Genomic DNA, 12,807 nt, shown 5'->3' on the forward strand with positions numbered 1-12,807 from the left:
CCATCCCAAAGTCCTGGTGGGGACGTTCTGCCCGGCCGCTTCCAGCCGCCTCTTTTCCTTGGCTCGCCCCTGCCCAGGGATCACCTGCAGTTCAGCTGATTTATGAACGGAGAATTTTTTCGAGCTCCGTTTCCTTTTCATTGTTGTTTCAGTTGCTGCGCTCGCTTCCGCCCGCCTTTGAATAACTCCTGCCATGCTGCAAGCGATGAGAAAGGCTGCGGGTAAACACTCACACTCGGCCCGCGAGCCGGGCGGACGCACCGGAGGAAAACCCTTCTCCCCACCCCACCGCAGCCCCCCGGCCCCAAACCCGAGGTGCCCAAGGATATGGGGCTGCCCAGGAGCTGCCCCCCTCCCCGGATGGTGCTGGCAGGGAGCAGAGCCCACCAGCACATCCCCGTTTTCCCACGGGTGGGGTTTGGGAGCGGGGACCCTCCACGCTGGGTGCCAGCACCTCACCCCCCCTCACATCATAGCCCCCGTAGGGCTGCAGCCCTTCAGCACTGTGGTTTTGGGGAATGCAGCCCTGGGTGTTGTGGTGGGACGTGTGGTTTTCCTGGAGGGACCCCGAGAAGTGCCTTGCGGTGGCTTTGTCCCCACGTGGAGGGCAGGGTCCCCCCCCATGCCCCCCACATCCCGGGGTGCTGCTCCCAGCCCCGGTCCCACGCTGTGCGTGCCCACACCGGGGGTGACGTCTGTCCTCACCCCCCAGCAGTGCTGTTACCCACTGGGGTGCAAAGGGGGAGCTCTGGAGAGTTGACTCTGGCTTGATTTATAACAATAAAAAAAAAAAAGGCAAGGCAAGGCAAGGAAACCCATCTGCAATCTCAGCTCACCCCGCAGAGCCCAGCCTCTCCCCTCACAGGGCGCAGCGGCGCACCCACCCCCCTCCTGCGCCCACCCGGGGCCACCAAGGAAAACCCCAACGCGGCCCCGTGCCAGGCACCCAGGGCTCGGTCCCCGTGTCCCCCCTGTGTCCCCCGTGTCCCCGTCCCCATCTCAGCCTGCGCCCATTGTCCTGCCCTTCCTCCCGCCCGCCCCGGGGCCGGGGGAAAACAGGAAGCTCTCCCCTGCGTGCGGCTGCGGAAATGAGACAAACGGGCTGGAGCGGCCGCGAGGACGGCGGGCGGAAGCGGACAGGATATTTGGAACGGCCGGCGAATTCTTGGGCTTATCTCTGCGCCGCAGAGGCCCAGGAGTCCTTACAAAACAGCGCCCAGCTGGAGCGAGGCCCGCGGCCGGCACCGGGGCCGGGGCTGCGTCCTCGTCCCGTGGCACCGCGAGCGGTGGCGGGGTGCTGGTGGCAAGGAGGGGACGGCCCCGGCACGGGGAGGGATGGGGGCAAGCAGGAGGGATGGGGACGGGGGGAGCCCTGCTGCTGGCTCTGCAATGGGTGCCCTTGGAGCATTGGGTGCCCTCGGTGAGGCTCCTGTGTCCCCATGGTGGTTGCAGAAGGGACCCGATGGTGATGCAGCAGCACCTCCAACCCGTTTGCTCCTTTCTAGCCCCTCCAGCTGGTGCTTGCCTGTTTCTGGATTATTTTTCATCATAATGCCCCGTTAGTGACTCGTATTCAGCACACAAAGCCTGGCTGGGGAATAGAAAATGGGTCCAGGATGCCCAAAGACGATGTTCCCGCAGCGGTTCCCAAAAGTTGGCTGCGGGGCAGGAAGGTGCTGGGGGAGAGGGGCAGCTGCAGCCATCCCCAGCTCAATGCCGGGTCTTTGGTGGAATCAGGCCCTGGTTCATTAATTTATTGTGAAAATTAAGCAGTGGCTCTGCAGCAGGCAGCAGCAGCTGCCGGGGGACCCTGGAGAGCGCAAGTGGCACACGCCGTGGCACCGCTATCACCGCGCGTCCCCAAACCCACTGGGGGGCATTGGCGGGGGCATTTTTGGAGACCGAGAGCGTCGGTGGCACAGGAGATGCCCAGGCACGCATGGAGGTGCCACCCCACGAGGACACGGGGACACCTGGGCTGCTCGCCCCGCGCCGAGGGCTGCCGAGGGCAGCGGAGCCGAATTTCGCGGCTGGGGGGGGGAAGGGTGTGATGGGTCACTCTGGAAGAGGCTGAGACTCCTCCTCTGCGTGGAGGAAGACAAAGAATGGAAGCGGCTGCACATTGCAACACATCCCCAGCGAGCACAATGGAAATGCCATCCCTCCTTCTTGTGAAACAGAAACCTCATATGATCTCGCTGAGGGCTGGAGACGCTCTTGTAGGTCTGGCCGGGATGGTTTTCCACACGCAGGGGAAGGGGGCAGCGGGGACTCTGCGCCCTCCCGCTCCGAGAGAGCTGCCCTCTGCCACCGCGGCACGAGGAGCAGGCAGAGGGTCCCCATCACTGCCTTCATCCCTCCTCCTCCTCCTCCTCTCTGCCCCCAGGCCACCCTCGGTGCCCGGCTCTCCGTGCCACCCCCGTGCGGTGCCAAAACACCGCCGCTCCCTCCCCGGCACGCCAAAACTCCGACGCGCAGCCAGAGGTGTGTGCACCCCTGCAGCCCCCTCCCGCCCCTCCGGCTGCGCTCGAGGGCTTGTAAATAAACTTCTTTCTCCCTTTATGCTCTTGACCTGAGATTTAATTAGACCCCCGCTTCCTGCCTATATGAAAAATCACTTCCCCGAGCAGGTGGCTCCGATACCGCCGGGGCTGTTGTTGTGGTGGTTTTTTTGGGGAGGGGTGGGGGGGGAAAGGTGGTAAATGGGGGGAAGAGTTTGTTGTTTATTTTCGTATTTACAAAGCGCAGCTTTTTCCTGGTGCCGGGCATGGGAAGAGGGGGCAGGATGTGACCTTCATCCATCTCCTCCTCGCTCACACAATGCGGACTCGAGCGCCGCGGGCCGCCGCCGGCATTGTCCCCGCAGCGCCGGGCACCTCCCGCCCCGCGCAGCCGGCACCTGGCGCCCGCCGGCACCGCCGCCGGCACCCCCAGCTGGGCCCCGCCATCGCACACATGCACTGAAAAACAGAAAAAAAAAAAAAAAAAAAAAGAGCAAGGTTGCAGATTTCCTCTCTGCAAAACAACCGGGAGCGCCGAGCGAGGCGGCGGCGTGGGAAGGAGGGAGCAGAGCCCCTGCGCGGCCCCGGTTGTCACCCTCGTGGTGCTGCAGGGAGGATGCTGTGTGGGGCACTGATCTGTCGTGCATCTCGCAGGCTGTCCTGTCCATCCTGTCCTGTCCTGTCCGTTCTGTCTGTCCTGGGAGCCTTTCCCTCCACCAGGACCCCGTAGGATAGGGTCAGAGTGCGCTGCCCCCTCCTGCGCCCAAGCATGGGGCAGATGTGCCCTTTTCCCTCGCGCATGGGATAAATGCAACTATGGCCCGTGGAGGCTGCAGCCCTGCACGCACATCCCAGCCAGGCTCCCCCAAAGCCCACCAAATCTTGCTTCTCCACGAGCTGATGGCAAACAGAGGTCCTGGGGGGCACCCAGAGGGCGAGGTGCCACCCAAACCCCAGCGGGGACATCCAAAGAGGACGCGCTGCACCCCAGACACCGATCCCAGCACCCGCTGCTCCTCCAACCCTTGGGGCCAGCTGCGCCCTCGGAGCATCCCCGTCCCCGTGGAGCCACCGGCAAAGCTGGGGGGCTATCAGCAGCCAGGCAGAGCAGCTGGTAGCCGGCTCCTGCTACCTCACGGGCTGCACAAGCTGCTCGCCAGAGCGGCTCTGCGGAGCAGCTGGCCTCAGCGCGGGGCTCACGCTGCCCGGCCTTCCCCCGCGCCAAACGTGGGACGGATTAAGGCGTAATGAAGTGAAATCTGCCTCCTTTTATTATTCTAAATAAACACCACTATATAGACATATGTACTGGTGTTTAATTTGGGGAGAGAACTGCACTGACCCTGCTCGCAGGCTTTTTTTTTTTTTTGGCGAGTTAGCGTCTGCTTCGCCGGGCTTTGCGGCGACAAAGAAGGGACTTGGAGCAGCAGGAGGCTGATGCCAAGGAGCTCCTGTGCCGTGCCCAGGCCCACAACGAGGGATGAACCCTTGACGTGACCCCCAGAAACACCACCACCTCCCTGCTGCCTGCAGATCACACTCAGACCCCGAATAAATAGGATTTTGCTGCAGGATCTTACAGAGCCAAAGGGTTTTCCACCCAAGGGCAGCTTCCCCAGCCGGTCCCTCCATGCGCAAAGCCCCAACACGACTGAGCCGAGCTCCGGAGCAGCCCCAAATCCTCCTGGCCAACCCTTCCGAGGGCTTTGCAGGGGCTCGAGCAGGGTTAGACGTGGTGGGGGCTGAGCCCCGCAGCGTGCCCCATCCCTGCTGCGGCCGGGCCTCCCCGCGGGGTGGCCGCGCTTGCAGGAGCCCCGTGCGGAGAAGCAGCGCCCACGGAGCGAGCTGGCACGGGGCTCGCATTGCTCAACGCCAAGCTCAAAGCCTCGCCCCAGCGGCGACAAAACGCGGCCACAGCGGCGGTGCCAACGCGGGCACGGCACGGCGCAGGGCAACACGGCCCTGCTGGCCCAGGCTGGCAAAAACGCCCCCCCCCAGCACCTCGGGGGAGAGCCCAGCCTTTAGAAACGGGGTCTTTCACCCCCAAATTCAGCCCTTAATTCGCCAGCATCCCCTTCATCTCGCCGGCACACCGGCGGGGAGCGGAGCAGGTGCAGCCCAGCTGGGCGCAGCGCCCATCGCCCCTCTCTCCGAGCGCCCCCGGCCCCTCGGTTTGGACCCCCCCGGGACCCCCAGTTGCCGGCCACGGGCGCCCACCTGGGAGCGGAGTGGAGCGGGGCGGGCGGCGCGCTCGCACACGCGCTGCTCGGCACAGTTGGTTATCGTTACATTTGGCATCAGTCGCTTCCATTCGGCTCAATAGGGGAGGGAGAGAGAAAAAGGAAAACTCAGCTCAAGGCGATTTAATAAGTTCAGCGTTACGAGCTGGGGAAAAGCTGTGGAACACACAAGTGGTAACGCAGGATTAATCTTTCCTTTAGTCTTGGGAATTATGTTTTCATTAATCCTAATTTTTCCAGATGTTTCACTCCTTATACCAGGGTCTTCAAAGCCTCTGTGGCTGCAAATTCTAATGAAGCCATGAGAACATTTTAAAGAGAAAGATTCAAAGCTTAAATTGCTTCCTTTTTTTTTTTTTTTTTTTTCTCTTCTTTCTCTCTCTCTCTCTTTTTCTTTTTTTTTTTTTTTTTTTTTAATTTTTCCCCCCTCGTCGGGCTGTTGGGGAGCGCATGTGTGTGCGGTCCCAGCGCCTCCACATGTTGTGTTACACAATGTGCTAACAAGATGGAGAAGGCCACTCGGGCCGCGTGATGCGGGTGTGACGTCTGTGCCTTTTTGTCCCCGGGCTGAGCCCCCGCTCGCCAGGGGTTCAAGGAAGGGGGAGGTTGGATTTTTATTTTTTTTTTGGGGGGGGGGGGGGGGGGGAACTGGCCACCTGCCCGGCTCCGGCAGCCGCACCGCGAGCGCCGGGGCTCCGTGGGTCAGAACCATCCGGGGGCTTTTAACGGCTCGCGGCTGCCGGCGGCATCGCCGGGATGGAATTGAGAAGAGGGGGGGGGAAATATAATAAAAGGGATGGGTTAGAAACCAGGCGGGTGTTTGTGTGCTTGTGGAGGAGCTGCGGGGGCTCGGGGATGGATGGGGAGGGAGCGGGGAGCTGGGTGGTGAAGGTTTTTAGGGAATGGGGCTTTTTGGGGTGTCTGTGGGGAGAGGGATGACAACAATTTGGGAAATAAGGGGGGACCAGCAGCTCTTCCCCTCCGTGCTGTGCCTCAGCTGGGAATCCTCTGGCAGCCCCATGGAGATGAAGCCGGAGCCCCCTCTCCCTCCTGCCCACACAGAGGGGTCCCCAGCACCCATCCCCGGGCGCCGGAGCATCGCCACGGGGCAGGAGGGGACCCGATCCCAACCTCCCCGATCCCATCAAGGTTCCCAAGCCCTTGGGGCTCCTCCAGGCAGGCAGCTGCAGGATCCGGCTGCCACCGCCCGGCACGGCACGGCACGGCTGGGCTGAGCATCCCCTCCCGGCTGAGCCCCCGCCGGCAGCGCTGGGCTCGGGCGCAAGGACGCGGTGTGACGCAGGAGGGTCAGACAAAACGATCGGAACAATCCTCTCCTGGTCTCCAGCACCCTGGATTCAGATCCATGTACTTATATGGCCTGCGAAATGCGGTGGGAGTATGACCAACGTCTGGAAATCCAGATATGACTAGATCCCTTCATTAGTAATTTCTTGTACATGACTTTCTAGACCATAGGGATTTGTTAAATTTGCAGGAGTGTTTTCTCACAGTGCCATGGACTGGCTGTTGCCAGCATATATTGGCTCGGATCTGTCAGATCCTGTTGCCTTATATGACCCGCAGTTAATTCAGCTTTTCTTTGTATCCAGCCCTCAGCAGGGAACTCCTCGAGCAGTCTCAGCGTGGATCATGCTAAAATGGTTCCCCAGCCCTCCTGCCATAAAACAACTGCCCACACAGTGAAAGGGGGACGTGGGGGGTGGAATTCAATGGTCCCCTCCCCGCCGCCCCGGCCCTCTCCAGATGCTTCCTCCGTCCCCAGGCCCTGCTCCTTTGGTGCCGAAGAAAAAAAAAAACTCCCCGGTGCCCGCGGAGGGTTCCTGGAGGGACCAAACTTTCCCCACCCCATCCCGCGGGCGCACCCAGCTCCCCCAGGTTAATCATTTCCCCCCCTCTTTGCTCCGCGGGGCCAGGGGTGCCGTGGGGCAGGGGGACTTTCGCCTTCCCCGCTGACCTCCTGGAACTTCGACCTTTCTTTATGGGGGCCATAAAGGTTACTCGTTAACCTGCGCCCCGCCGGGGTCCCTCGCTCTCTGCGCTGGGGTCCTTCGCCCTCTTTGCCCTCGTCTGCTTTTGGAAAGCTAAAAAGGACATCCCGCCTGCCAGCAGAGGTGTTGGGGTACCAAATGGCTCAGCTTGTTGGTGGCTGCCCTTGGTTTTTGTCCCTCTGGGAACCCACGTGCACATCCCAAATCCCCAGACGCCGCCGGGGTAAGGTTTCCAGGAGGAAAAGGGCACGCACCCAAGGGCGCAGCACCCTGACCCCCCGGCCCCAGGGCGGGCACCGGCTCCAGCGCCTGCCAGCTCCACCCCGCTGAGCCTGCAGTTCCCTATCAGCTGCAGATGGAGATAAGGAGCTGTCACCTCCCCAACCAGCTCCGGGCACGTAGCCTGGCAGCCTGACCCCGTGCCGTGTTCCCCGGGTGCACCCACGCGGTGTTTATGGACCCGGCACAGCCGCCCGTGCCAACCCCGCATCTCCAAACCTTGCCACGGGCACCGGATGGATCCAGAAGGGCTTTTCCTCTTAAATCTCTCCACATCTCCATGCACCGTGGTGCTTCGGCAGCACTAAGATGCTCTGGAGATGTTTTCTTCCTGCAGCACACCCCTCCCAGAAGGCTCCTTGCTGCGATTCCCAAACCTTTACAGCTCTCTCCTTTTTAAATACCCGTTCAAACCCAATTTTCCTTCTGTGCAGCTTTTCCTATCAGCGTTTTTTTCAGCCCTGCCCCCCAAAAAAAGACCTGAACCAAGGTGCTTCCACTGGAAACCCCACAGCAAACCCCACGGTTCCTGGCTAGGGGCAGCTGGCAGCAGCGAGCCGAGGCCACCGCGCCACCACGGCCAGCAGCTCAAGCCAGGAACCAGGATTTATCTTAAACACGAGGAGCTAACGAGCTTTTCTCTGGGTCGAGCTTTTCTCTGTGTCGAGCCATCCCATTGAAAAAATCCCGCTGGAGGGCTGATGTGGCATGCGATGGGTACGGCACACACCCGGGATGTAACGCAATGGGGTCAGCAGTGCTGAAATTGCCTTTCTTTCCCCTTTTTGCATCAGCAGGGGGTGGGGGAGGATGAGGCATCCCCTGTGGACCACCAGCGCAGGATGGGGCTGGGGGTGGGAGCTCAGCCCGTGTTTGCTGGGGGGGAGGTGGGCGAGAGCATCCCGCTGTGCTCCCCGGCCCCACCGCGTCCCCAACTGGCACTTGGGGACACCGGAGCGAGCCCAATGGGGACCCCAACCCCGTGTGTCCCTGGGGTCCCCGTGGTGGCATTCTCCTGCTCTGCCCACATGGCAGGGACAAGCACGGAGGCCTCTGCTTGATGAAGCATCCCCAGGTCCCACCCCAAAAAAAAAAAACCTTTGGGATTTTTCTTTGCCCCCTCTTTATGGAGAGAGGCGGCTCGGCACGATGCAACCCCATCGCAAGGCCCGGCGGCGCTTCCTTCAAAGCACCTCCTCCTCCTATACGTTGCCCTGATTTCCAGCATCTTGCTGTTGAAAAATGGCAGGGGAGGGTTTGGCAAAGGAGCTCTCGCGCAGATTATTCAACAATTGTTTCCCATTTTGCGCCCTCGCCTGCCTCATCCTCCAGTAACAATGACGAAGAGCGGCGTGGAGCCAGCGCCCGCGGCAGGGGTGTTGAGATCAGGGACAGCACAAAAATATCTTCTCTCTGGAACAAATATTTACCAACCCTTCTGCCTTTTGTTCTTGTGGTTCTCATATTTTTTTTCCAGACATTCACTGGCAAAATGTCACATTAAACAGCAACCCAGAAACTTCGGGGTAGCTGCTTGGCTGCTCTGGGCTTTGTTTTTCTCGCGCGCTAATTGTTAATGAATTTCCAGCCATTCAAGCCAACACAAACCTGTGAGAAAATGATCTTTTCGGCCTGATTTCGGAGCTTTATGGGGCTTTGCGGAGGCCGGGCAGTTGCCGAGCAGAGCGCACATCATCCCCAAGCCACGCATGGCGCTGCTTTGGGTTGCGATGGGCCGGGAGCCGTCCCCGGCCGGCCGGAGGCAGCGCGGGAGCCTTGGCAGAGCTCAGCTGCCTCCTGCAGCGCGCCCGCGTGGGCCCCCACCCCTCCTGTGGCACCAAGCACCCGTGAGACCCTCCCCAGCCCCGGCCCCAGGGGCTCTGCACAGCTCCGAGCCACGGCTGTGGGGTTTGGAGAGGTCTCGTTGTGGGCGCAGGGGCTGGAGAGGGGGGGAAGTGGGTGCACTCCGCGGGGCCCCCCTCATTTCCAGCAGTGCTGTCGGCCCCACGGGCTCCTCTGCCGCCCCCCAGCAGATTTTTCCTCTTTTCCTCTCTTTTTTCAAAATCCTAAAAGCCTCGCGCCCGCTTTTTATGGTGGCCAAGCAAGAGCGCACGGGCGATGTCTGAGCATTGCTTTGAAGGAGGAGAGAAGGGGGGGGAATAAAAGTCTCTTCTTGCGGCACAGCAGCCCCCATCCTCGGTTAAAAATTAACCGTGGCCATAAAATCCCTGAGATAGCAGCAGAGCACGGCTCACCCCGTGAGCTCTCCCGGCGCCGCCGGGCTGCCGTCCCCTGCCCCGTGGTCACCGTCCCCTCCTGTGCCACCCCCTGCACCGCGGCACCGCGGTCACCGTCCCCTCCTGCCACATCCGAGGATGGCCACGCCGCCCCCCGCCAGCGCCCGCCGCCTCCTGCCCCTCTCCCTGGGGCTCTTCCAGGGCACCCTGCTGCTCTTCTTCACCCTCTTCGCCACCTACGACGAGCCCTCGGCCGCGGCCACGCAGGAGGAGGATGGCACCCGGGCTGTTGAGCAGCTCCCCGGCCTCTTCCCCCTCTTCCAGGACATCCAGGTGATGCTGGCGGTGGGGCTGGGGCTCCTGCTGGCCTTCCTGCCCCGCTACGGGCTCAGCGCCCTCGCCCACAATTTCCTCCTGCTCAACGTCTCCACGCAGTGGGCGCTGCTGCTGCAGGGCGTGCGCCACGGCCGGCTCCGCCTGGGCCTCCACGACGTCCTCGCCGCCGAATTCGCCGCCGTCACCGTCCTCATCTCGGTCGGGGCCGTCCTGGGCAGGACGAGCCCCTGCCAGCTCCTCGCCGTGGCTTTCTGCGAGGTCCCCGTCTACCTCGTGAGCGAGTGGCTCGTCGTCACCCAGCTGGGCGTCCGCGACGTGGGGGGCACCATCACCATCCACGTCTTCGCCTGCTATTTCGGCCTCGGCGTCTCCAAGGCTCTGTTTGGGACGGAGAGGCGGCCGGCGCATCCCAAGGAGACCCCGACGCCCCGATCCGACCTCCTGGCCTTGGTGGGGACGCTCATCCTCTGGGTTTTCTGGCCCAGCTTCGTGGCCGCCCCGTGCCAACCGGGTGATGCCCAGCACCGAGCCATCCTGAACACTTTCCTAGCCCTCAGCGCCGGCGCTGTCACCACCGTGGTGGCCTCCAGCCTGCTGGAGAGCGGCGGCAAGCTCAGCCTGGGCCACCTGCAGAACGGCAGCCTGGCCGGAGGGGTGGCCATCGGTGCTCTGGCTGATGTGCCCATCACACCGGCGGCCTCCCTGGCCCTGGGAAGCCTCTCCTCGCTCGTCTGCCTGCTCGGCTTTCGATTTCTCACCCCGTTCCTGGCGAGGAGGCTGGCGCTGCACGACCAGTGCGGCATCCACAACCTCCATGGCTTGCCGGGCATCCTCGGCGCGGTGGCGAGCGCCGTGGCCGTCCTGGTGGCCTCCAAGGACACCAAGAGGTGCCAGCTGTCCCACGCCGATGGCAGCGGGGTGGCGGGGGATCTGTGGGGTTGTGGTGGTGGCAGGCAGGCGCTGTGGCAAGTGGCAGGGCTGGCTGTGGCCCTTGGAGGCTCGCTGCTCAGCGGGATGCTCACCGGTGCCGTGCTGCGCCTGCCCTGCCTGGCCCCGCCGCCCGAGCCGCTGTGCTTTGAGGATTCGCTGAATTTCAGGATCCAGGAGCAGGCTGAGAGCCCAGGGACGGGGGACACAGCCGAGGAGGTGGCCCTGAAGGAGCAGGTTTAGGCACCCGGTGCCTTCTCATGCCAAACACTCAGCGCCAAGGCAGTGCTGCAGCGTGCGCCCCTTCAACATCCTCCCACCCCGAGGCTGCAGCTCCCTTCCTCTGCGCCTGGAAACCCCAGGAGCTGACCATCCATCTCCACAGCCATGGAAAAAATATTCTCAGGGTTTATCTCCCCGGATGGCTCACCCCTGGGTGCTGGCCTGGGATGGCAAACATCCCCCTGCTGCCTCGGGCTCCTCCGCTGCGTCGCTCCTGGCTGGGAACAGCAACGGGGTGGAGAGGAAATGACCACAAGCAAGGGATTTTGTAAGAGATTTTATCACCTGTGCTGCACTGGACAATCTAACCTCTGCCAGGACTACGTGGCGAATTGCTGCAGAAACCTCCCTTTTTCACCACAATGAGGCCTGAGCATGGAGAGGGGCTCAGAGAGCCAGGACGCACGGAGAACCCGCACCCCACAGCACCTTTCCCTGCCCCAAAACCAGGACTGGGAGAGCAGGAAGGCAGCGAGGGGGCCAGAGGAGCTTGGGGACCCCGAGGAAAAGCAGCAGCCCCGTCCCACGTGGCAGGGAACGAGCTGCTGCCACCCCACTGAGGACAAAACCAGAATCCCATCGCTCACAGGCACCAAGCCGCGAGCGCGGGGCCACATCCTGCCCGGAGAGCGCCGTGATTCAGAGCCCCCCGGCTCCGTGAGTCACCGCGCCCCTGCTCCGCTGCCACAAAGACAACGCCGGAGATGCTCAGGGGCTCCGGAGAGGGCTGAGGGGGCCAAAAATCCCCCCGCCACCCGCTGCAGGGACGGGGGCTGTGGGCACGGTGGCCCTGCGCACGGAGCCGGGCTCGGCGGGGCTGGATCCCCTCTGCCTGGCGCGGCCCCAGGCGGAGCCGACACCAAGAGCGAGGCTGGGGAATTCGTCCTCCAATAATCACAAACAGGCTCGGGAGCCCGGGCGTGTTTGGTTAATTGTTAGAATAAAATATTGTTCAGCTCTGACAAAGGAATCCTGCCCCGCAGCCCGGCGCGGCAGAACAATGGGCCCCGGCGGAGGGTGCCGCGGGCCGAGCAGCGGGGCCGGGGGGCGGCGGGAGGCAGCGAGGCCCCGAGCCCAACCACGGCATCCCACCGGCATCCCACCGGCATCGCCGGCCCCGTGGAGGTGTCCGTGGTGAGGGCACGGAGGGGAGCAGGGGGCAGCCGGGCCCCTCGCCCCCCATCCGGCTCCCGCTGGGCGTCGAGAGCCGCCGGAGCCAGCGCCGTCCCGCGGAGCCGCGGTGCCACGGGGGCCCGGGGTGGGCTGCTGCTTGTTTTGGGGTGAGACAGGGCTCCTGCTGAGCCCGGCATGCTGGTGCTGCTCTCTTCCCCTCGTGCTGGGGCCTGCTGGCTGCACCGCGTGGCTCCGGCTCCATCAGGGCAGGGAGGAGGGTGCTGGCACCCTCAGGGAGCTGCCACGGGGAGGAATCGTGCCGGCACATGGAGCTGTGCGCACGCACACCCGGCCCCGAGGCTGCCGACCCCTCTCCCATGCGTGCACGGTGGTGCAGAGCCCCCCTTCTCCTCTCCACACTCAGGGTTTCGCGTGCTTTGGGCCACCCAGCCCCCCTCGCCAAGGCTCCCCCTGGGACGCCCCCAGCCCTGAGCCGCTTCCCAGAGTCACCCAACCCTTCCCTGCGAGGATTCAGCCTCCTGCAGAGCCACCCAGCACCGCGGGCGCTGCTCCACCAGCACGGCCCCGGCACCCATGGGGCTGTAGCAGCGTGCCGGGGAGCTGGCAGTGGGGCCACGGGCTGGGGGGCACGGGGAGGGGAGCATCCGGAGCTGGGCCCGGGCACACCCCGCTGCTTGGTGGCACGTCCTCGCACGGGCACGCAGTGGCACAATCTGGTCGGCAGATGCCTCCGAAACCAGCAAGAGGCTGGGAAGCTGGGGTTTGGAGGGGGGGGGGGGAGCTGCCCTTCCCCGCTGTGGGACCCCGGTGATATTTGTCAGTGTTTCCAGCACGCTGCTCCCTCGAGGGCTCGCCGGGC

The 12,807-nt window shown here is 63.3% G+C and overlaps 1 pseudogene; it reads left to right on the forward strand.

Annotated features, from left to right (window-relative positions):
* The first annotated feature begins 8,637 nt into the window (after positions 1 to 8,637).
* LOC137865343 (ammonium transporter Rh type A pseudogene) lies at positions 8,638 to 12,476 on the forward strand (annotated as a pseudogene).
* The last annotated feature ends 331 nt before the right edge of the window (positions 12,477 to 12,807 follow it).

The sequence above is a fragment of the Anas acuta genome, chromosome 16, assembly GCF_963932015.1.
Source record: "Anas acuta chromosome 16, bAnaAcu1.1, whole genome shotgun sequence".
Lineage (NCBI taxonomy): Eukaryota > Metazoa > Chordata > Aves > Anseriformes > Anatidae > Anas > Anas acuta.